General features: G+C 50.3%; 1 protein-coding gene across 5 annotated transcripts in view; it reads left to right on the top strand.

The window, feature by feature from the left end:
- Nucleotides 1-22,418, top strand: part of SAMD4A (sterile alpha motif domain containing 4A) — a 106,904-nt gene that overhangs the window by 2,374 nt on the left and 82,112 nt on the right. The window lies entirely within an intron of this gene.

Genomic DNA, 22,418 nt, shown 5'->3' on the forward strand with positions numbered 1-22,418 from the left:
TTTGTGCGTTGTGCTGCGTGTTCGTGTATTTATGGGTACGGGTTCCGGACGCGTGTGTTTCTAAGTGCAGATACATGCAGGGGTGCGCGTCGCTTGAAGCAGAGTTTCTGGAATACGGAGCGCGAGCAGGGAGGGCGAAATCCGTCTTTTAAGTTGCGTAGTTCTTGTTGCCCCGACCTCTCCAAGAAAATGAACAACAGCACCAAAAAAAAAAAAAAGAAAAAAATAAAACCAACCAAAAAAAAAAAAAAGGAAGGCAAAGCAACCCCCCTCCTTGTTGCAAAGCATCCCTTTTTGTTTTTTTGTTTAAAATCCCAGGGAGGTGCCTGGGAGCCCATTGCTTTTTTTGGGCTGTGCGTGTGGAAGCGGAGCTGGGGAGCGTTTTCGGGATGGGTGGAAATCTCGCGGGCTGGATCCCGAACAGAGCCCCCAGTGTTGGCCGGGGCGGGGAGGAATGCAGGGTCCTTCTTCTCCAGCTGTTCCCTATTAGAGCACCGAGCCGGCAAGGATTTTGGGCAGCTGCCTGCGCTGCCATTTGATGACAAGGTCCAGCGCAACGGTCGTCTTCCACCCAGGATGGATTTGAAGTCCTTCTGCAGAAAAAAACCAAGCCGGGGGCTGCTCCGGCGTGAAGGGATCGGGGCTGGAGTAACTGGCCGTTCCCTTATATAGCTGGCAGGAATGAGAGGGAGGAATGCCGCGAGAGCGTCTGGGCGCGATAGCGCTGGTTTTATAAACAGCTGAAGGGCCGAACCTCATCCATTTGGGTGGGGAGGCCCCCGGGGTGGGGAACAGACAGGGAGGGAACACGCTCTCTAAAATCAGCTGCTCCAGGATATAAATGTGCAGCCTCCCGTGCCCGAGCACAGGCTTGCCGCAATTCCCACTGCGAGTCGGCACGAGCAATGTATTTTTAATTTTACTTTTTTTATGAGTGTCGCAATTTTTCCTTCAAATTGTGGGTTTTTTGGTGGTGATCCCTAGGTTGGGCAGGTAATTAGAGGCAGGGGTGATTTACCTCCTGACCACAGAAAAGGCGAATTAGGAAGGAAAACAGGGTTTCAAAGTCTTCCCAGGTACAAAGTTGGTGTGGTGGCATTTGCTCGCTGTTGGGCAAGGTGGAAACCAGGGTTTGGACCCTTCCCATCTCAACTCGTGCGAGCCGCTTCCCACTTGCCCCTGTAATCCCGTTGACCTTGCTCGGCGCGGGGATTTCTGCTGCGAGCGTAACTTGATGTCCAGCCTCCTGCCTGCCCCTTAGCGTATTCGTGGAGCTGCCGGCGCTCTCCCTGGTGTCTCTTCCCAAAATGAGCTGCTCCTCCAGGGTGTTAGATTGGATATTAAGAAAAATTTCTACACCAAAATGGTTATCGAGCACTGGAAAAGGCTGCTTAGGACAGTGGTGGAGTCGCCATCCCTGGAGGCATTTAAAAGCCGGGCAGACGCGGTGCTGAGGGACATGGGTTAGTGGTGGGTTTGGCAGTGTTGGGTTGATGGTCGAACTCCATGATCTGAAAGGTCCCTTCCAACCTGGGCGATTCTATGATTCTGTGATTTGTAACTCCAAACAGCAAAACACGGATCCGTTGGGTTCCTCTTTCTCACCAAACACCACTCCGTACAGCTTTCCCGTGGGATGGATGTACTCGTGTGCATCCTGTGGAGCCGGACGTGATCTTTCCCAAGCTGGGCATTGCGTTGAGTGAAGGGTAGCTGAGGGTTGCAGCCAAGAACTGTTAGGAAATGGCTTTTAGTCTCCTGTGTTAACGCTGCCTTCTGCGTAAAACCACCTGTATTTCTTAAATCGCTCCTATTTGGCGCTCGTTTTGCAGCCTGGCATTTGTCGCTTGCCTGGCAATGGAATTGCACCAAATTCCTCTGAAAAGCAGCGTCATCATCTAACCTTGTGTTACTCCTTACTGTTTGAATCCCATTGTTTGCATAATTTGGGCTCAATTCCCTTCCATGCTGGGGCTGAGGTGGTTCCTGTTACGTTTTCCTGGTGTTTGCTGACTTGAAAATGGTGCTTTCCTGCCTGTAGGTGCCCCACCAGCATCCTTGTTGATGCTGGGGACATGGCGATGGTTGTGTGTGAGGGACTGTGGGGTGATGGGGTTGTACAGCCTAAATGGGATGTAGGAGCTGGCTATAAGATGTGGGGTGGTCACCTTCAATGAAGCATGGATGAAATCGTCCGTCTGGTGATGCTTGTCACCATGACTTAGGCAACACCGGTCTGAACGCAATGTGTTGGTCTAATGTGCCAGAGCAAGTGTCCAAGTTGAATTATGTGGTGGGTCCTTGTGAAAAGTGAGTTGTTTTGTCCGTGCAGGACCTGTTGCTTGTCCCAGCCCTGTTGGGAAGGTGGGAAAACTTGAACGTTCCCCTTAGTTCGTGGCTGTAAGAAGAAGGCGGCAGCCCTGCTGCGTTCCTTGGTGGTTGGGCACCATCCTTGACAATATCATCAGCAATAACTGAGATCAGGAGGGAGCCCAAAGGGAGACCAGAGCATGAAATCCTCACCGGCTGGTGCAATGAGGATTGGAGCCTTGGAGTGTGTGGACCAGGTGTGGAGGAAAACCCCTCTCTACAAAGGTGTCCAGGTTGTTTCTTGCCTGGTTGACTCCAAATGAGAGGTCTAATGTGTGGCAGAGGAGATGGGAAAAACTCAAGGAATAAAAACATCTCCTTTTAACTAGTTAATTGCCATGGAGAAGCAAGCGTATTTATTTTGAAGGCGTTCTAGCTGATATTTTTCCAAGTGTGAAGGTAAATTTTGATAATGACAACCGAGCCCTGCTCCTTAGGACTGCAAACCTGATGTGGCTCTGCTGTGTACAGCCACATATGACCCTCAAAAGACCCTGAGGAGCCTCCTGCTTCTGTGGCTCTTTGGATACCTGCTAAAGCATGGGTGGGGGGATACAACCACACGGAGGGGTGGATATAACCACATCGCCCACCTCAGAGGAGAAACACCTTGCAGAAAGCTACACTGGTGTCTTGGAGCACACTGGAGACGTGGTGACTACATGTAGTACAGGGGCTGCGGGACCACCTGTAATCCCTAGCGCATTTAAAGATATTGCTTAATTATGAAGGTATAATAGAAGTGAGATGCAAACATGGAAGGAAATCCATGCATTTCTTCATTAGGTGAAGCATATAGCTTTTGGTTATCCTACATGGTGGCTATGAGTAGCCTCAGAGCTTTAATGGTTTAACTGGTGAAGTACGTGAGTTGCTGCTAATTCAGTTTGAGCGCAAATGGCTTGGCCTGCCGTGCATGGAGAAGAATATGGAAACCATATTATCCGTGCACAGAAATAGAAGTTTCAGGTATTACATAGCGCTATTTAAAAGCCTGCTATAACTTCCTTCCTTCCTTCCAGCCTGGCTTCGCTGGGCGGTTTCGCTCCCAGCTGCTCAGAGCCGTCAGGACACGGTGACCTCCTCTGAGCCACCGGTGAAGGTCAGGCAGGAGCCCAATGTGGTGGTAGCGGGACCCATGGTGCTCCTGTGCCCATCGTCTGTGGCTGAGCACCGAGGGGGGCCAGGGCAGGGTATGGACCCGATGAGGAGATGGGGGCTGCTGTATCCACAAAACCTGGTCTGTAGGCTTTTGGCATTGAGTGCAGGATGTGCTTCTGATCTTACCTGCTTGGGCATCCCCTGTCTGATGGCCAGAGGTGTAACTGGGGTTTTCTTGCATCTTCTAGAGTAGTCCCACATCCAGTCCCACCAGCCCTGGCTTTGGAGCTGCCATGGCTTCCTTGCTCCTGCAGTCTCTGCTAGTTGACAGAGATGTTCCTGTGAGTCCTCCAGGCATCCAAACACCCATCTCCACTGATGGAGTTACTACCGTAACGGCTTTAAGCTCTTGGTCTTGAAGGACAGCAAGCCTTCTTTGCCCTGTGCGCAGGACATTAGCCGCTTCACGTGTTAAAGCCAAAATCTTTATTTCATTTTGGCAGGCTGTCAAGTATCACAATGAGAGCACCAGGATGACCTAGATTCCTCGTCCTGGGAAGGACTGGCTGGAGGAAGAGACAAGGGTTGCCGGGAGAGGTAATGCCTTTAATTAGACCAAGTGATGCAGCTGGAAAAAATGGCCAAGCACGAAGGTGCACCAGCTCAAAGGAGGGCTTGTGTGGTTGTGGGGTTTCTTTTTTTCCTCCCCAACTGTACCAGCCAGTCTATTAAAAGGCATTACATGTTCCTGCAGACCTCGCCTCTTGCTTCCTTAGGTCGTTGTGGCTCCAGCCCTACGACTGTTGCTGCCACCCTGACCGCGGGAGGGGCCAAGCAGGCATCCCGGCAGGAGGACGGGACAAGGAGCTAAGTCCCATGCTCGGTGGCAGTGATAGGAATTTTTTAAGTGGAACACCGACGTTGGCATCGCGTGGTCCCTCTGCATGCTGGACTCTCCCTGCCGAGGGGGCTGAGCAGCCCTGCCGGCTCTGCTCATTAAAAATCATCAGCTGGGACTCTTAAATGGAGAGACCTGCTGAGCTGTTGGACACTGGCTTCTTCTCGTCTGTGTGCTGCAGCTCGAGCTGCTGCCCTGCATCCTGCCCAAGTTTTGTTTGCAAACTTGAGGGTTAAAAGCTCTCTGTGCTGGGCTTTTTTGGAGAATAGCAAGGGGAGGGGTATGGAGGTACAGAGCAATGTTAGCCAGGGGCTTTGAGCAAGGCTGCACGCCCAGTATTCTCTTGTAATTCAAAGATATTTTTATTTTTAAAGATGCTTTTCAGAGTAGCTGTGGGAAGCACCGCAGGCCAGCGTTTGGCTCATGCCAGCCCTGGCTGGAGGCAGGTCCATGGCGCGGCGTGAAGAAGGGTCCCCCTTGCCCTGTCGTGGGACCGAGAGGAGACACCTCTGGGCTTGCGCTTAACTCTTCTGCATTTTCTCCCATTTGCTTAAAAATGCCTTCCCTGGCAGTTCCTGGCTCATGTCCCTTGTGGATGAAGAAGGAGGGAGAAGCTCCCCGTGGCTCGATTCCATGGCACTAGCAGCACTGATGGCCGTGTCTTCTCCACGGGGCAGAGCTAACTAGGGCTGGATCGTTTGGGTGGTGGCCGTGCGTCTTCCCGCACAGCAAAGCGTGCCGGGGGAAGCTGTTTTTCTAGGTAGCAATGCATAAAACGGGAGTGAGGACAAAAGTTAACTAAGGAGAACAGTGTGGTTTGCTTGCCGGGACCATCGTGTGGTGCAAGCGGGTCTGCCCACGGGTGGGCTGCTCTCTCCCAAAGAGACTTTTCCACACTTTGCAGTGTCCTTTTAATCATTTTGTCAGCTAATGCGTGCCTCGGCGAGGGGCCTGATGTCAGGGTTAATTTCCCCACTGACTGCAGTTGGGGAAAAAAATCCCGCTGTTGAAGTGTGTGGAAAAGATCTAGTGAAGTGTTTCGTGTATCATCGCGGACCTGAGCTGGAGTTCTCTGCCTGGGCCAGCTTGTCCCTTGGTTTCCCTCCAAATGCTGATGTTCTGTGCAGATATCTCACGTTTGCACTTAGAAAAGGAGTCGAGATGAAGTTCTGCCCCGCAGCAGGGGGTGCAGGGAGGCTGCGTGAGAAGGGGAGGAACTGCACGAGGCATCACTGATGGTGTGTGGCAGCCTTCAACCTGCCGAGGTATGGATTGATGGGAGAGGTCGAGGATGGCTCTACAGCAGGAGCTGAATAAGAACCAACAGTAGAGCCGTCAATTAAAATAATCTCGTTTGTGAATTATCTTCAAATGAGATTAAATGGATGAATGGGGGGAGCGCTCTGCTCATGGCTGGGCCGTTGCTGGTGGATGATCATCTGCGTGGTCAGGTCCTTCGGCGTATTAGACCTCAGCATCCCAACAACGCTGGGTGCCCCTCTCACCATTTATATTTTACGTGGTTGCATTTTAAAATGCAACCAGTCGATTTTAAAACAGTTGATGCCCCAGTCAGCCAAAGTTTCCCTGAAGTGGTTGGTGAAGGTTTCTGTGGACCAGGTGGATCACGGTGCAAATTCCAATCTTCCAAGAATTTCTTGAGCTTTAACCTTTCTTCTTCTCATCTTCCATCAAAAAACACCTGTATTTAATTTGTGGCCCATGAAAGCAATTTTTTTTACCAAGTGGGGAGTTACGTTTGCAATCAGCGCAACTGAAATAGTAATTAGTGTGAACGCTTGCTTTATTTTAAGGTGCATTCGTCAGCGCTTCAGCTCTCCAGCTTCGTGTTCGTGTCTAATGTTACTGCAGATAAGTGCTGTGAGAAAGGGCAGCCCTTGTGCTCCCACCGCATCCCGACCCCAGGGGTTGGAGCCGGTCGCTCCTCGGGGTTGGACTCATCCGCGGGTGGAGGGGATGGTGTTCTGCAGCGGCTGCTGGGCTGTGTTTCGGGGTTCCCACCTCATCGCCCCAGTCTTCTCCCCGCTTCCTGTGTGGTGCCAAGCGAGTGCAGGAGCCCACGGCAAAGCATGGGGCGTCGTGTCCGAAACGCTTTCTGTCTGCGGAAACCCATGAGAGGGGTTTGGTTGGACTGAACCTGTACGTGAATGGTGTGTGTGTGCATGTGTGTACCACCGAGTGCGCAGGTGCCCTTTCCGTTTTCACTGAATAAACAAGAGCGTTACTTTTTTTACTAACTCTTTCTCACGCAAGAGCTGCTGAGTAATCTGAAAGAGGCTGCAGGCCCTGATGCGTGAGACGCAGGGGTTTGTATGTTCACTGCTCACCCCTTTTCTCTTAAAAACCCAACGCGTTTATCCATGCAGTGCTCTGGTCCTAGGAAGGAGACCCAGAGATTTGGAGAGGTGAGTTTGGCGGCGGCAAACAGCCAGGCTGATGGCTCTCCATCCTGGCCCCAGCAATTGCAAATGACGTTGAGGTCGGAGCGAGCAGATCCCTTCCCCGCTTCCCACCCGTGCACCGCTTCCTCTTCCGCAGCAGATGCGTGAAGCCAAGGTGAAAGATCTCATCAAAAGAAGGTTGGGATTGTTTCATAGAATGGTTTGGGTTGGAAGGGACCTTAAAGATTACCCAGTGCCACCCCCTGCCCTGGGCAGGGACACCTCCCACCAGCCCAGGTTGCTCCAAGCCCCATCCAGCCTGGCCTTGAACACCTCCAGGGATGGGGCAGCCACAGCTCCTCTGTGCAACCTGGGCCAGGGGCTCACCACCCTCAGAGTGAAGGCAAGAGGAGATGTAAGAGAAGGATTTACCAGCTCAGGTTCACCCGTCCGATGCCTGGTTCACAGCTTGTGGTTTTATCTGTGTATTTGCTTGTGGTGACTCCATGGCATGGTACAGTTGGATCAAAGGCTTTGGTGAAGGTGTCTGAACTGCAGCATGTTTTTCCTCGTGGGGCTCTGTGCTTGCGGAGCCGTCTGGGTGTACGGTGCAGCACCTCCTCTGAGGCTTCCCAAGCTTGGGGCTGGTGTGAGGGAAGGCTGTTCTTGCTCACTGATGAAGTCTATGGACTTTCTGATCTCTTGAGTTGAAACCAGGGTGATAACCATGTGTTTTGCTACTGTCAATTCAGGCTGCTGCCCTTCGCAGATACTTCAGGGCATTTGTAGTGCTTGAGCTGTAGCGCAAAAACCTTCTTGTATCATATATAAATAATCCACGGGTCAGAAAAAGGCTTTCTCCTGCACGTGCTACCATGCTTCAACAAACTCGTGGTCATTTTGTATTGCGAGTGTGGGACTCTGTTATGGAAAACACGGCCGGATGGTATTGATGGCTCTGTTGCACCGAGGGCTAAGCCACAGCTTCTGCCGCAATCCCTGCGAGCCTTCCCTGACATTTGCAGGAGCTGGACGTGGCCCAGCGTGTCGAGCTATCGCGCCTGAAGATGTTATTTTACTTACAGTAACGCTAATATTGTGAGTGTCGTCTGCAGCATCCGGCAGCTTTGCTCCGCTCTTTGCTCTCGAGCGAGGCAGCCCAGGCATGGATGCACGGGGCGCTTTAAAAAGCTTCTCTTCTGTTACTGATCCTCCCAAGTAATTCATTCCAGATTTCTCTTTTTCTTTTTTTTTTTTTTTTTCTTAATGATAAAACTTATTTCAGACAAACCACAAACCTGCCTTATTTTTAACCAGTTAGTTCTCCCGCTCATTGCCTACGCTGTTGCCCGGTTGGGGTATGGGCATGTGTTGCGTTCGGAGTTCTGATTGTTGTTGTAAGAAGTTATTGAGTGGGTGGATAAAACAGAGTTTGACCAAGTTTAGCTTGAAACATTTTAAAACTCACATTCCGTGCCACTGTATCTTTTTTTCCTTATTTCTGTGTTCTCAAAGAATTAAAAACCCTGAACATCACAGATAGGTTCTTCTTGTCCTTGGGTTTTTCCTGTTGGTCCCCTTCTCTGTGTCCCTTGCAAGGGGAAAGGAAAAAGGGGAAAAAAAACCACAAGCGGGAGAGAAATGTGGAGGGAAAAAACCCGCAACTTTTGTTGTGAAGAAACTTGGCTCATCTGACGTTTGCGAGCAGAACATAGTGTTTCTGCAGCAGCTGCGGTCTGCGCTCCTGCCTTTCCCTGCTTTTCATAATTTTCCTGTTGGAATATTCCCCTTGTTTCTCATGCAGCAAAAACCAATGTGATTTCTCTAGCTTTTTTTTTCTGTCTGTTCCCCAGTGTGCTCAAATTGCCCATGGGGTCGGCTTGGTCCTTGGTAGGCTTTCTGAAAATCTCACAGTTCCAAGTAAGTGGATTATTTAAAAAAAAATGCAAAGTCCTCAGGCTGTTTCCCTCCAGATAATGCAAACATAGATGAAACATTGGGTTATAACTACCTGAGTGACCTTTTAAGATAAGAATTGTTATTGACTGGCGGTATTATGTTAAACTGATAAGAATTCTTTTTAAAAGAGGAGGGGAAAAAAAACCCAACAAACCCTCCAGTAACCATAACAACTTACGTGGCAATGCATGGGCAGCGCACAGCTCCTTCCTGACGCTGGTGCTGAGGATTCCCAGGGGATCCCATCCAGCAGCCCCTTGGGAAACCTCCCCAGAGCTTCAGATTGGCGCTGTGAGGGATGCCCAAGGTCGTTAGGAAGAAATTCTTGGCTGTGAGGGTGGTGAGCCCCTGGCCCGGGTTGCCCAGAGAAGCTGTGGCTGCCCCATCCCTGGAGGTGTTCAAGGCCAGGCTGGACCAGGAGCAACCTGGTCTGGTGGGAGGTGTCCCTGCCCAGGGCAGCGGGTGGCACTGGATGATCTTTAAGGTCCCTTCCAACCCAAACCATTCCATGAATTTTATCCGGAGCATTGGGCTGGGGCTTGGGCTTGGTGCTGCAGGTTTGGGAGTGGTGGGAGGGATGGGTGCTGGGAACAGGAAGGATGCTTTTGGAAGTCAAAGGAAGATGCTTTTAATAGTCTTTGCTTAAGAAATGAGCAGCCGGGCAAGGAAGACTCTTCCTTACTGTTACTGTGCCAGGAAGCACAGCACAGCCCTTGGAGCCCTGCTGGGAGCTGGGTCCCATCTCTGCGCCCCAGCAGAGGCGCCAGCTCCTGTTTTTGGTTATTATAACAGAGTTAGGAGTCTGATGTGAACATACACGTACTTAAAGCCTTCCTTCACCTGGCTGAGCCCTGCTTGGTGGGTTTGCACGTGCTGGGTCGTGGGGGATGCTGTCAGTTCTAAGCAGAATTCACGCTTTTGCCATGGACTGCGACCGTGGATGGTCGTAGATGCTCCATCCCTGGAAACATTCCAAGTCAGGCTGGACGGGGCTCTGAGCAACCTGATCTGTCGGAAGGTGTCCCTGCTCGTGGCAGGGGGGTTGGGCTAGATGGCCTTTAAAGGTGACTCCAACCCAAACCATTCTGTGGCTTCGTTACCTTCTGTTATCGGGGGCTGCCACTGAGATTGTCTGAGGTGAAGAAAACCAACCGCGAACAACTGGGTTTTCTTACGACCTGCTTTTCTTCTTCCTCCCCCATCCCTTTGCACTTGTATTACCTACGTGTTGCGAGTTCCCCGGTTTTGTGGACAATGTGTGTCCATGCTCGTGGCTCGCAGGCAGGGGTGAGCCAAAAGGTGACCAAACAAGAAGCAGCAGCTCAGAAAACGCAGAGACCCAGGAGGCCTGAAAAGAGAGGGGACAGGCCTGATAAAACCAAAAAATGCTCAAAATGTCTTAGAATTAGGTCTAGGAAAAAAATAATTAACTCCATTTGAATACGTACCAGCGGCGGAGGCAAAGGTGTGCGACTCGGCGTGTCTATTTGGGAAATCAATTACTTGAACCTGCTCAGTTGAAAGAGTCACGGCAGCAGCACGAATCCTTTTACCGATCGCTCTTAGCGCTGTGTAAAGGTGTCTTCTCGGACTGCGCTCGCCAACCTTTCATCACATTATTCTGAAGCAGTCAGTTGGATGCTGAATGCTTTTTGTAGCTGATGTCAAACCTCGGTCAGCCGGAGACCCTTTATAAATAAAGGTGTCCGCTTGTATTCAGGCATACGTGGATAATAGCTGCTGTAATTCAGCTGTCCGGCTCGGCTACCCGGCTTTTATAAATGACTGATCAGAGATTCCATGGAGAATGAGTATTTAAAGGGATGGAGCTGCTAAAAGTGGTCTCTGTGCCGATAAGTACAGCAAGTCTCTATCCCCGGGACAGGTGGCCGGCCTTGTCCTCCTTCCACTCATGTCCCGGGTTTATATTTCACACAAAGCGAATGTTGCATTAATAAAACCTCAGTGCTGCGGTTAGATCACAAGGCTCTGCATTAATTTTTTTGCAGGCTGCACCCAAATCTCTCAGTTTGTCATCTTTTTTTTCTTTCTTTTTTTTTTTTTTTTTTCTGGGAGCGGGTAAACACTCAGAGATCTCTCTGGACAAGCCACAGCAGCTGGAGGATACTGGTTTCTCTATGGAGTGGAGGAATTTCATCAGAGGAGCTATTGTTCGACTGTGTTCTCAGCATTTTGGCAACTGTTCTTTAGATTAACCCTACAGAAAGGGGAGGGTGCTCTTTGCCGGGTCTGAAATAATTGCAAAAATGTGGGCAGATGCTTTTGCATTGTTAGAAGTCGATACTGGTTGGTAGTGGGGAAGTGTGGTGTGGGATTAAGGAACGAAGAAGCCTGAGTTGTTTAAATCCCTCCTAAAGCTAAACTGGATGTTGGCGTTGATGTTCAGTTGCTTTTTAAAATAGAAATAGTTGACGCTTTCTCCCCCTGTCCTGAGCAGTCGAGACGCGGTGGGTCGCAGCTGGCACACCCAGCCCATCTCCCGAATGAACTAAGACAGAGTATTCGCTCATAGTCCCATTTTCCTGGGCACAGGCTCTTGTGCTTGAAAAGGAGGAGGATTCGGTACGAGAGCAAGCGTCCCGCGTATGGCTTGGGTATGGCGGGTGGGGAAGGAAACCCTCTTCCAGCTCTGACATGTTTGTGCCGGGGTTACCTGTGTATAGGGTCCTTTTAACATTATTTGTCCAAGCGTTTATTTATTCCTGCCCGGCAGCTCCCGGCAGAGCTGTTTATGTGGCCGTATATCCACGTGCGGTGTACCCCAGCCCCTTCACCGTTTGCATCCCCGGCGGAAAACATCTTGGCAGAATGTGCCTTCTCTGGGGGGACACTTTTGTTTGCTTATTTTTTGTAATTAAAAAAAAAAACCAAACCCAAAACAACCAAACAAAAAAGGTTGCTAAAGCTTTTCCCAGGAGACATTCAGCACTTCTGAGTGACTTCTTGCGTTCCCGGGCTCTCATCCTGCATGGGAAGGCGGGGCTGTCCCTGTGCCCGGGTGACGCTCGTGGGCTGGTTCCTTTTTGGGCTCCCCTGGCACTGGCCAGGCTTGGACCCCCTCACTCACACCTAATTGCAGTGTTAACGAATCCCACCTCGAGGGTGGGAGTGAAGAGGGATGCAGTCAGCCACTTGATGAACCACCCTGCTGAAGTCAGTGATGCTTTCAGCTGTGTTGAAACGGATAAAAAAAATAACTTCTTAGGGGCTTGCGTGTAATTTTTCTGAATTTATCCTGCTGAATTTGGCCCCCTGGCACAGGTGAAAAATGGGAACAATCTCCCTAATCCTGCTAGGGCCGTTGCATCTGGAAGGAGTCTCTGATCCGGAGAAAACAGTTTGGATATTGACTCTCTCTCTACGAAGGCACATCAAGGTGTTCTTGAGCGGACAAATGGATGCTGGTGGCTCAGGAGAGGCAGAGCTCCTTGCTGCAAAAGCTTGGCATGTGCCAAGAACGCTCGTGATGGGTCAGGAGGTGGCTTGAGATAGCCAGCCCGGTGTAAATCCGGAGGGGTGAGCTGTTCCCAGGGACAGAGGGAGGAGCTGCACTCACCGTGGAGCAGTGCGTGCACGGCAGCCTGGGCTCGGCCCTGCTCGGGCTCTGCCGTGAGCACAAGGACGCTTTGCTCATCCGCAGCCCATCGTGGTCCCTGGGGCCTGGAGGAGGAGCAGGACCCCGTGAGTGGTGGCTGAGGGGTGATGGAGCTCCTGGCTCACCATCCAGCAGCTTCTTCTCTGCCGGTGCCTGCAGAGCCCGGTTCAGCCCCCAGCTCCACCAGTTCTTCAAAACGTAACCAAGGGTTGTTGGTTTTTTATATTTAACCTGATGTGCGTGTTTTGGTTCAGTTTACCCATACAATTACGCTAATTTGCTTTCTTATATGCCAAGAGATTAAAAATGCATCTGGCAGAGAGGATTAAAAACCAGTGATCTGGCTGTTGAGAAGCCCGCGATGTTTTAGGGTTTCCTTTCTAGGTGTGCAGAGCACTGTAACATAAGCAAATGTGATCCTTTGTAGTTGCAGTTTTCACAGGGAGAGCTCGTTAAAGCTAGCGCGATTGCTCAAGTAAATGAGAAATGAATTAATTTAAAATATAAGACTAAATCCTACCACATTAAAGCAGCACTCATGATTTAAGAGCTTGATTTTGGTTTGGTTTTTGTTTTTCTTGTATGCGAACCCGGAGCAATAGGGTTGCTTTACCTTTTAAAAGAAATTTAGAGCGACTTGTTAAATCCTTTAATGTTGCAGTGCTTCAAAATAATGCACGGTCAGACCGAGCGTAACTAATTCCAGTTTGAAAGCAGAGGGTAGCCGGTTTCTCAATAGACTTACAATTAGTGCAACAACAGTCCTGCCTTCGAGAGGGATGTAGCAGGAAACGAGACCACTGGAATCTCGGTGAATAAAAATATGTGCTTGGGGATTTTTTTTTTCCTTTTTTTTTGTATGAGGAGAAGAGGGAACCCTATAAAAGCCATGGTTTAATTTAATTTTTCTTGCTCTCACACATGCTTCTGGCCCAAGAGGAGTCGTGGCAGGCGGTCAAGACGTGATGAAAGTGCCCTTGCAGCCGTCAGGGGCTGGCAGACCCCTTTCAAGGGGATGTCTTTTGAGTCCTTATCCCTTGGTTCGTCTGGATTTACCTGTGGCAGGGTCCCAAGGATGTCGAGAGCTTTTCTCCTGGAGTCTGAGTTGGGCTGGTGCTGCTGCATGAGTCCTGTTGCTCCGTCCCAGCCCGGCGCTGGGTTTCCAGGGGTGGTCGCTTTGCTATTAATGCCGGCCCAGGTTGCCCAGAGAAGCTGTGGCTGCCCCATCCCTGGAGGGGTTCAAGGCCAGGCTGGACGGGGCTTGGAGCAACCTGGGCTTGTGGGAGGTGTCCCTGCCCAGGGCAGGGGGTGGGACTGGGTGGTCTTTAAGGTCCCTTCCCACCCAAACCATTCCACGATTCTATTTTGCAAAATCTTATTGTTGCACCATCAAGACTTGTTGTCGTGAATAGTAACTTCATCATCTCGATGGCAAAAGTACCCCTGGCTGTTTTCGTGATGCTCTTGGTGTGCTGCCCGTTCTGCCCAAAGCATCATCCTGCGTTTCCTGCAGCAAACCCCACAGTATGTGTGTGGCCAAAGCAGATCTTGCTTTAGTCAGGTCATCTACAGAGATCCTGCAACATGGCCTGGCTGCGGTGCGGCTCTGATGGCTGGCGTTAACAGCAAATAACCGTCACTGCGTCACCGTAGTGTTTCAGGTGGTGCCCAGGGTCCTCCCCTGCCATCATTAGAGGGCTGTTTCACAACTTGTCCCTTATCGCATGTGTTAATTTTGCTTTTGAAGTCCGGACTGCTGCCACAACCTGTGTGCATCCCTTCTTTTCTTACATCGTGGTCTCCTGCTGCCAAAGGCGGCCGGGAGCCTGGTGACACCTTGAGTACAGACGGGGAAAGGAGATCTCCCATGCTCTCACTCCCATTTACCTTCCCTTGCCTTGCCCAGAGAGACTATTTTCATGATGTAGAAGTTGCTGCTGATCACGGCGAGCATTTGCTGCTGTGTGCCCAAGGGGAGACAGTGAGGACGTGTCCCATTTCCCACCAGCCTTCCCTGGTGGGGGCTGTCGGGGAGCCCCGGGGCTGCCCCATCGCCGCCAGGATGCAGGTGCTGGTCCCTGGACTGCTCTGACTCTTCCCAGCTGCGGGATGTGGCCACCAACCTCCTGTCCCCCAGGTGCCAGCTGGAGCCCTGCCGGCAGCACCAGCCTCGCTGGGCATCACCTTCCCGCTGGCAGAGCTGTGGCCAAATTAAAAAAAACAAACATTTTTCTCTTCTCCTACCTATTTTGTGACCGTTCGGCCTCAGGGAGGGAGATGGGGCTGGGGGCATCTCTCCAGCCATGCCTCAGGCTGCTTTTATCTCCCTTCAAATGTCTGCACACCCTGGTTTGCGAATACAGTCAGCTCTGCCTCGCTCCCTTAAGGTTTTTTTTTTTTTTTTTTTAATTTTTCTTAACTCCTTCTGTGCCCCTGGCTGATAGAATTTGGCCGGTTGTGGTAGAAATCCCAGTGTGTGCTCCATGCTTGTGCTTTTTTTTTTTTTTTTTTTTGTTATTGGCAGCGAAGACCGTATGTTGCAGCTTCTGGGAGAGAGGAAAGCAGCGTTAACTTTTCATCTCTGTCGTCGCTGATTTACGGGGTGAGAAAGTGGCCCGGGTCTGTTTTTTTTTTTTTTTTAGGAACTGGGTATATACTGGTAGTACCAGTGTCGGTACTGAATAACTCAATAAGCTGAAGAATGCAGCAATATCTAAAATTAAATCTGTTCTTAATTGCCGGGTTATAAATGGCAACATTTTCTCCAAATGGAATTAATTTATTATTTTTCAATTGCCGACACAAGCCTCAGCAGCACAAACCCCCCCCGGTTAGCATTAATACAATAATGAGGCGCTTCCAAAAGGTGCGTTTGGCATCTGCAACATACAATACAATCTAACAAACCATAAACTATGTCAAAATACTCTTAAGGTACTAATTAAAACTGTAAAAAAAAAAAATATAGAATAGATGAATACATTCCAAATTGTGACTTTTCAATGAAGCTCTTTCATAAAAAACATTGTTTCTTGCCAAAACAAATTCAAAGGCATTTTTGTAATTTCTGTTGGGGAAAGGAGGAGTGTTTATCCAGCCTTTCATGTTGGCTGGGTTTTTTGACTTTTATTTAAAAAGGCAGTGCAAAAAAAGAAGTATTTTTTTCTGAATATGCATTAAAAAGTCTTGCTCCTGTCCTCTCCGGAGGGATGTGGGGTGAGGGCTGGAGAGGGATGCGCCCTCGGGGGCGCGAGGCTCCCAGCGGTGGTGGGATCCCCTGATGCGGTGCGTGTGGGGCAGGCAGGGGGCCCGAAGTGGTTCCACGTGGCACAAGGACGCCGGGGGTCCTGCCGACATTGGTAGCTCCTGTTTTGGGAGGAGGAATCCGCCCCCTGGGGGTGCTTGGAATGGGGACGGGCTTCCCCCGGGCTTGCTTCGCTGAGCATCTTCTGCAGCCACAGGCATCCAACTAGTGCACAAAGCAAAACTCCTTGAGGTATTTATAGTTTCCCCTTCTGATTTTTTTTTTTTTTTCCAGTCCTTCCAATTTTGGACACATTTTTGACAGCTTTTACCTGCTGAGTCACCATTCATCCCCTTTCACGGGAGCTACTCCTGCCATACCAATTCCGCGAGCAGGCTTGAGCAACCATCATTTAAAAATAAATCCTGTCAAGGAAGTGTTTTTCTTCTCCCTCCCCCCCCCTTTTTTTTCTTTTTTTTTTTTTTTACGTATCGCCAACTGCTTTTCCTGCTGTGTGTTTTGCTTTCTTGCACAAGATGGCTATTTTATAGCTGCGATGCCTTCGCATTGCTAAGGATGGCTTTATGATTTATCGCACCCCGCCGCAGCGTGCCGTATGGAGGAACTGGGTGTCGAAACCAGATAACGGCGCAACTTTTGAAGATAACTGTATCTGATCCTGCAACGAGCGCTTTGGTTTTCCTAAGGTGGATTTTTTTTTTTTTTTTTTTTGTGGTAAACCACAACTTGAGCACAAACTGCTTGTTTCTTATAGCTCCTTTTATTAAATAACTCGCCATCCGCAGCAAGTAGCTGTTACTTCTGATGGACGGGAAGGGAGGGTTGGTCTTTCCAAGGGTAACACCAATATCCAGGTCGGCGTTCTTTCCCCCTTCCCAGGTTCAGACGGCGCGAGTGTTTACAGCTGGTTTTGCAGTGTTGCTTGGCGTTTAATCTGCAAGACTCGCAGGTTGGTCAGGCTGCGACAGCCACCTCTCTAGGAACCGCTCAGAAAGACTTTGGATGCATCCAACATCTCTTATTTAGGGGATCGAAGCACCTGCCTCCCTGTTGCTTCCTGCATCTCGCATTTATTTGCTTTATTAGCTGCAGTTTTGCATGTTGGGTGGTAAACGTCAAGAATATCATTAGCTACTTCCTATTTCTCTATTCCCACCAACGTGAGCCCACGCTGATGCTGCGGATGAAGGGGGAATGTTCCACACTGTGCATGGCTGTTCTGCCTGGGTGGCGTGTTCCTTATTTTGTGTGTGCTCCCACCTTCCTCCTTTCCGGAGAATACGCTGCAGAAATTAAATATTTGGTCTATTTATAAATTTCAGTCTCTATATTAATGCCTCTACATATTAATCCTCCAGGTGGTTGCATTTCACTGTAATACAGCTGCTAGTGGGATGTTAATCTTGGTGAAAGTCTATTTTAGCTTTCTCCTGGTCGTCCAGCCTGCTGTCGTCCCATGGGGCAAATCCTCCCCCAGGAGAGAGGAAGGGAGACTATTTCAGGAGGAGCAATGCGGGAGGGAACAACTGCAGCTGAAACCGAAACCCGGTTTGAGAGGAGGAGGCCGGGAAGGAGCTATTTCAGGGGACGGCTTGCCTGGCCATGGTGATCCTGGGCACGGAAGTGTCTGTCCTCCTCCTTGGTGTCTGATCATCAGCACGAGTTCTGACATGAGCGCCTTAATCCCAGATTGGCAGGGGTTGGGAGGGACCTCTGGAGATCATCTCGTCCAACCCCCTGCCAAAGCAGGGTCACCCAGGGCAGATTGGACAGGAACGCGTCCAGGCGGGTTTGGAATATCTCCAGAGCAGGAGACTCCACCACCTCTCTGGGCAGCCTGTGCCAGGGCTCTGCCACCCTCAAAGGAAAGTTTTTCCTCATGTTGAGATGGAGTTTCCCGTGTGCCAGTCTGTGCCCGTTGCCCCTTGTCCTGTCGCTGGGCACCACTGAGAAGAGTCTGGCCCCATCCTCTTGCCCCCCGCCCTGTAGATATTGCTGAGCATTGATGAGATCCCCTCTCAGTCTGCTCTTCTCCAGGCTGAACAGCCCCAGGGCTCTCAGCCTGTCCTCAGCAGAGAGATGCTCCGGTCCCTGACCATCTTTGTAGCCTCCGCTGGACTCTCTCCAGCAGTTCCCAGCCTCTTGGCCAAACTGGAGTCTCATCCTGCTTGCAAACATAAGCCTTGTTTTCTTTCTTCTAGTTTATTCTAATGAGTGGCCCATCTTTTCCGTAACTAAACTTCTAAGGCCCTGGGGATACACGGCATTGATCGGATGGTAAATCATAGAATCATAGGGTTGGAAGGGACCTCTGGAGATCATCTAGTCCAACCCGCTTGCCAGAGCAGGGTCACCTAGAGTAGGTTACACAGGAACGCGTCCACGTGGGTTTGGAATGTTTAGGTGGAACTTCCTATGCTCAAGTTTGTGCCCATTACCTCTTGTCCTGTCCCCGGGCACCCCTGAAAAGAGCCTGTCCCCATCTTCCTGACATCTACCCTTTAAGTATTTATAAGTGTATAAATCTGTGACCTCAAATTCAGCAGGGCGGCTCAGGTCGCCCCGGGAGCGGGGTTTCAGTGTGAAAGCCGCGGTAAGGATGGCCGATCCTGGACGCGATGCCCTAACCCTTGCCCCTCTAGTTTTTTCTTGACAACACAGAAGGCGACAAGCTTTGTACTTCCGCTGCTTTTAAATCTGAATGAGTAATTCAATAACGAGTAGCCATCAGTTCATCGCTTTCATGTTAAGGAGAAATCCTGTCGTTTTAAAGTCTTTATAAAAGAATTGGATAGTGAGCTAATTTCCAATCTTGCACGACTAACCAGTACTTGAACATAAGGCTTCCCTTTATCTTTGCAGTCTCTTTTGTTATAGCAATCTTCAGCGTATGGTTTTTGGAGAATTTAACATCTAGCTCAGACACATGGCGACACACTCTTAATCCGCTCTACGCATATAAGTCTAAAAATGGCTTTTTTTTTTTTTAAGTTTCCAGGATGCTTGTGAGCGCTTAGCTGTAGAAAGGAAAACAAAAAACCCACCAACACCAACAGTTTTTGCAAAGGAAGGTTTCTAAAAATGCATCTCCTTTTAGTGAGGAGAGCACGTGTGTCTGGGCCGTAACACAGAAATTGTTGACACGTTTTGCTAAATTTGCTAAGGGATTTTCAGTGCTGGGGATTTGGTTTTTGGGGTTTTTTGTTTGTTTTGTTTTGTTTTGTTTTTTTAACAGTTGGGAAAACCTTGTAAAAGCTTGGCGTCTGCGGTGGTCCTTGTGCCCTGAGCCTGGGCACAAGCTTCCTTCTTCTGCCCTTACATCTTTCTGCTTGTTTAAGATGGAGATTTTGTAAATAAGAGGTTTTCCCTTCCCTCCCTTCCAGCCTGCACGGGGACTTGGGGGCAAGTGGCTCCTCACATCCTGCATCCCGGGGATGGGGAGGGAGCAGGGATGCTGCAGCCCCTCTCCCCGCTGGCATTAGGGCGCTGTCAGCAGGGTCAAAATGCTAAAATCACAGCAGGGATGTGTGTAGGGGGAAAAGGGGCCATGGTGTCACGGTCCGTGCATCACCACTCCCAAGCAAAAAGGGTTTTGTGATTGCAGGGAAAAACCTTCCAGGTTGTGGGATGGGGCTGGACGTTGGAACTGGAGCTGTTGTGGTACTCCTCCCTCTGCCCAAAGATTCCAGCTTCCCATTGTCTATCAAATAGAAGGTGAATTGGGCCATGCGGTATTTAAATTGGTTTGGAAAAATCAGCTTTTTCCTGGTTCCTGTTCGTCCTTCCCCTCAGCTGTTCCTTTGGCTGGTGATGTGTGGTACAAAGGAGGAAAAAAAAGAAGGGGAAATCCTACTTGGGGATAAAGAAAAGTGTATTGTCCCGAGCACTGGAGCCGGGCAGTGAAGCGTGAGAAGGGCTCACATGGGATTCATTGCGGCCGCGCATTTCTCAGCTTCAGCCGTTTTCCCATCAAAGCAGAGGCCACACGGATATCTCAGTTTCTATTATTGCCGTGATAGAGGAAGCATTTTGTGTCTGGGATAACAGCTCTAGGGGATTTCTTGGGTAGTTTGGAGAGATAGTGGGCCTTTTGACCCAAGCAGAAGCCGCAGGGGCTCTCGGAATCACCGAGGATGATGATGGTGTGCTATAGTGTATCTGAACCTTGCTCAAAACATGCAAGCTTTGCTTCATTTTTCCTTTTTTTTTTTTTTTTTTTTTTCCCCAGGGGGTTTACATGCACCACTGGTTTTGTACTTGGCTTTCTTCTAGCACTTCTTTCTCCTTGGTCTGTGCACAAGCCGAGAGCTGATTCCCAGGGAAGGCTCGGCTCCCCGTTGGCATCCCAAGAGGAGCGGGATGAAGGCACTCAGCGGGGTGTCCCTGCCCGTGGCAGGGGGTTTGGAACTAGATGATATTTAAGGTCCTTTCCAACCCAAACCATTCCATGACTCTGTGATTCTAAAGGTCTTTACCAACCGAAATGATTCTGTGGTTCCGCTCTGGGAGGGGGATGGATGGGAATTCCATGTGTGGTAGGATGGGGAGGTGCCTGCCCACCCAGGCTTGCTGTGGAGCAGGAGCGAGGGGACCCTTTGGCCCCAGGGAAGATCCTCATTGCCTCCCACGTGCCGCAGGATGGCTGGGAGAGTGATGCCCCTGATCCAGACCTCTTAAAGCTGTTGCTGTGCTGCTTTCGGCGGGGAAACGGGAAAGGTGTGGATGAAGGTACTGTCTGGTGGGTGCCAGAGCCACTCCCCCCATCCAAGACGGCAAGATAAGCCGAAGAAAAGCGTGGGGATGGATTCCCTCCCTCCCCCGGCATCCGCATAACCCCGAGGCTTGGCTGGTGTTTCAAAGCTGCTCTGTGGCTGTGTTAAATTTAGGAGCTGGCTCATGCAGGCGTGGGATGCACCGTGGGGCAAGAGTGGGACGGGGTGACCGCAGTGACCTCCTCCTGCTGGGTCCATCGCCCTCCCTGGCCCAATTCTCCACCCCTCCTGCGACATCCCTGCTCCCGCTTTCAAGTCAAGTTATCAGGAATTAGGGGGTTTTAGGCGGAGCTTTTGATGTTGGGGGAGGAGAAGCAGTGGTGAGAGCGGCTCCTGCAGGGTCTCGAGGTGTCCCCCATGTACAACGTTGTCTTGTAATTTGCATTCGGGCTGTAAAACATGGTCTTTTTGGCTTGAAGAGCCAGGTTGGTGCGGACTTGCAGAGCACACGAGCATGCAGCTCCTGCCTCTGCAGGCATGGGTTGAACTCGGAGTATCAGCATCACTCTTGATGCTTGACCTTTTGCGTGCTCTCTCTTGCAAACACACTTTATTTTGCAGATTTGGGGGGGAAAAAAGAAAGAAAAATACATAAAGGTCTGTGCTAAAGGCAGCCCTGGTGGGCCAGCTTCATCTTTAGCCCATGTTTGTTTCTTCGTCCTCCCTTCTCTCTATAAGAGGAAGATAATCTACCTGGCAAGGGTGCTGGGAAGCTAAATTAATTCCCGCTGAGGTCTTCGGATAGAAAACGCTGCACTAAGCACAACGTGTGGGTGTAGGCACGGTGCTGTACAGCACTCGGATGGCGCCTGTTAACGTACACGTAGAAAATGTGCTGATATCTTTCAGCTTGGCTTTAAAAAAGTCGCCTGCGCCGTTGAAAGCGTAAATATAGGAAGACTAATCAGCCCAGCGGTGCTCTCTGCGACCTCCAGCTTGCGAAGAGAAGCCTTGTCTCTCCCTTCTTTCCGTACCCACATCCTCATCTTGCGTTACAGGTCTCTGCTCAGGATCCCATATTTTACTTTATTTTTCCCTATCTGATGGTTACAGAGGACTTCAGCTCTTCGTCAGGAGGCCTGACCCCCCCCTCCTGTTGCCAGGCAGCGAGGTTTAAATAAAAGGGTAGTTTCTTTCGGTAGGAAAAAATAAATAAGGCTCCACCTGAATTTCCCGAGTTATTTTTTTTTTGGTCAAGAATAGCCTGGAACGCTCCTGGCCAGAAACAAATACGAGCCGAGGTGTCTGAGGGGAGTGCAATAATTTATTTGAACTGAGTATAATGATTTATTTGGAGCGGGCTGTGGGAGCGGGAGGTGGCGGCGCTAGCTTTGCCAGTCCTTTGCGCGGGTGAAGCGGGGAAAGCTGGGGATGGGGCTTCCGTTTTGAGGTGTGCCTGGCCGTGTCCGGGCGCATTTTGGCCAAAAAATGAGACACCCCGTGATTCATCCAGCGCGCAAGAAGCTTCGCTTTGCTGCCTCACCACGCGGAGGGTGGGTAGAAGTGAAATTGCTCCTCTGCTGCCCTCGCAGTGAGGTTTCCTTGCATGGAGACAGGAGTTTTCTCTTGTAGGAATAGGGCTTTCCTTAACAGAAGATCTTTGAAAATAAATAAGCATCTTTTTGGTCTGGAAAAATACTTTCCGATCCTTAGATCCTCCAGCCAGAAGGGAGCATGCTGATTCTCCCGTCTGGCCAGATGATTGCGCTCCATCATTCCCGTAGCCGAGCTCCTGTTTGGTTTTTTTTTTTTTTTTGGGTGAGCTGGGTTTTATTTCGGCGTTTTCCATCGACTCCGCGAAATGGGGTCAGTTCTTGCCCACCCGCTGCGCTCTCCGGCGGATGATGTGCTCCCCTGGCAGGAAATCCTCCCTCCTGCCCCCAGCCTCGCCGATGGGACATGTCAGCAGCGCGTCGGGCTTTTATCAGGAGATGAGAAGCGGATGCTCAATGCTGGGGGGAGGGGAAAGGTGGTTCCTACGTATTTGGCTCTTGCTGTCCCTTCTCCCGCCCCGGGAAGGCATGGTGATGGGTAG

The sequence above is a fragment of the Chroicocephalus ridibundus genome, chromosome 4, assembly GCF_963924245.1.
Source record: "Chroicocephalus ridibundus chromosome 4, bChrRid1.1, whole genome shotgun sequence".
NCBI lineage: Eukaryota > Metazoa > Chordata > Aves > Charadriiformes > Laridae > Chroicocephalus > Chroicocephalus ridibundus.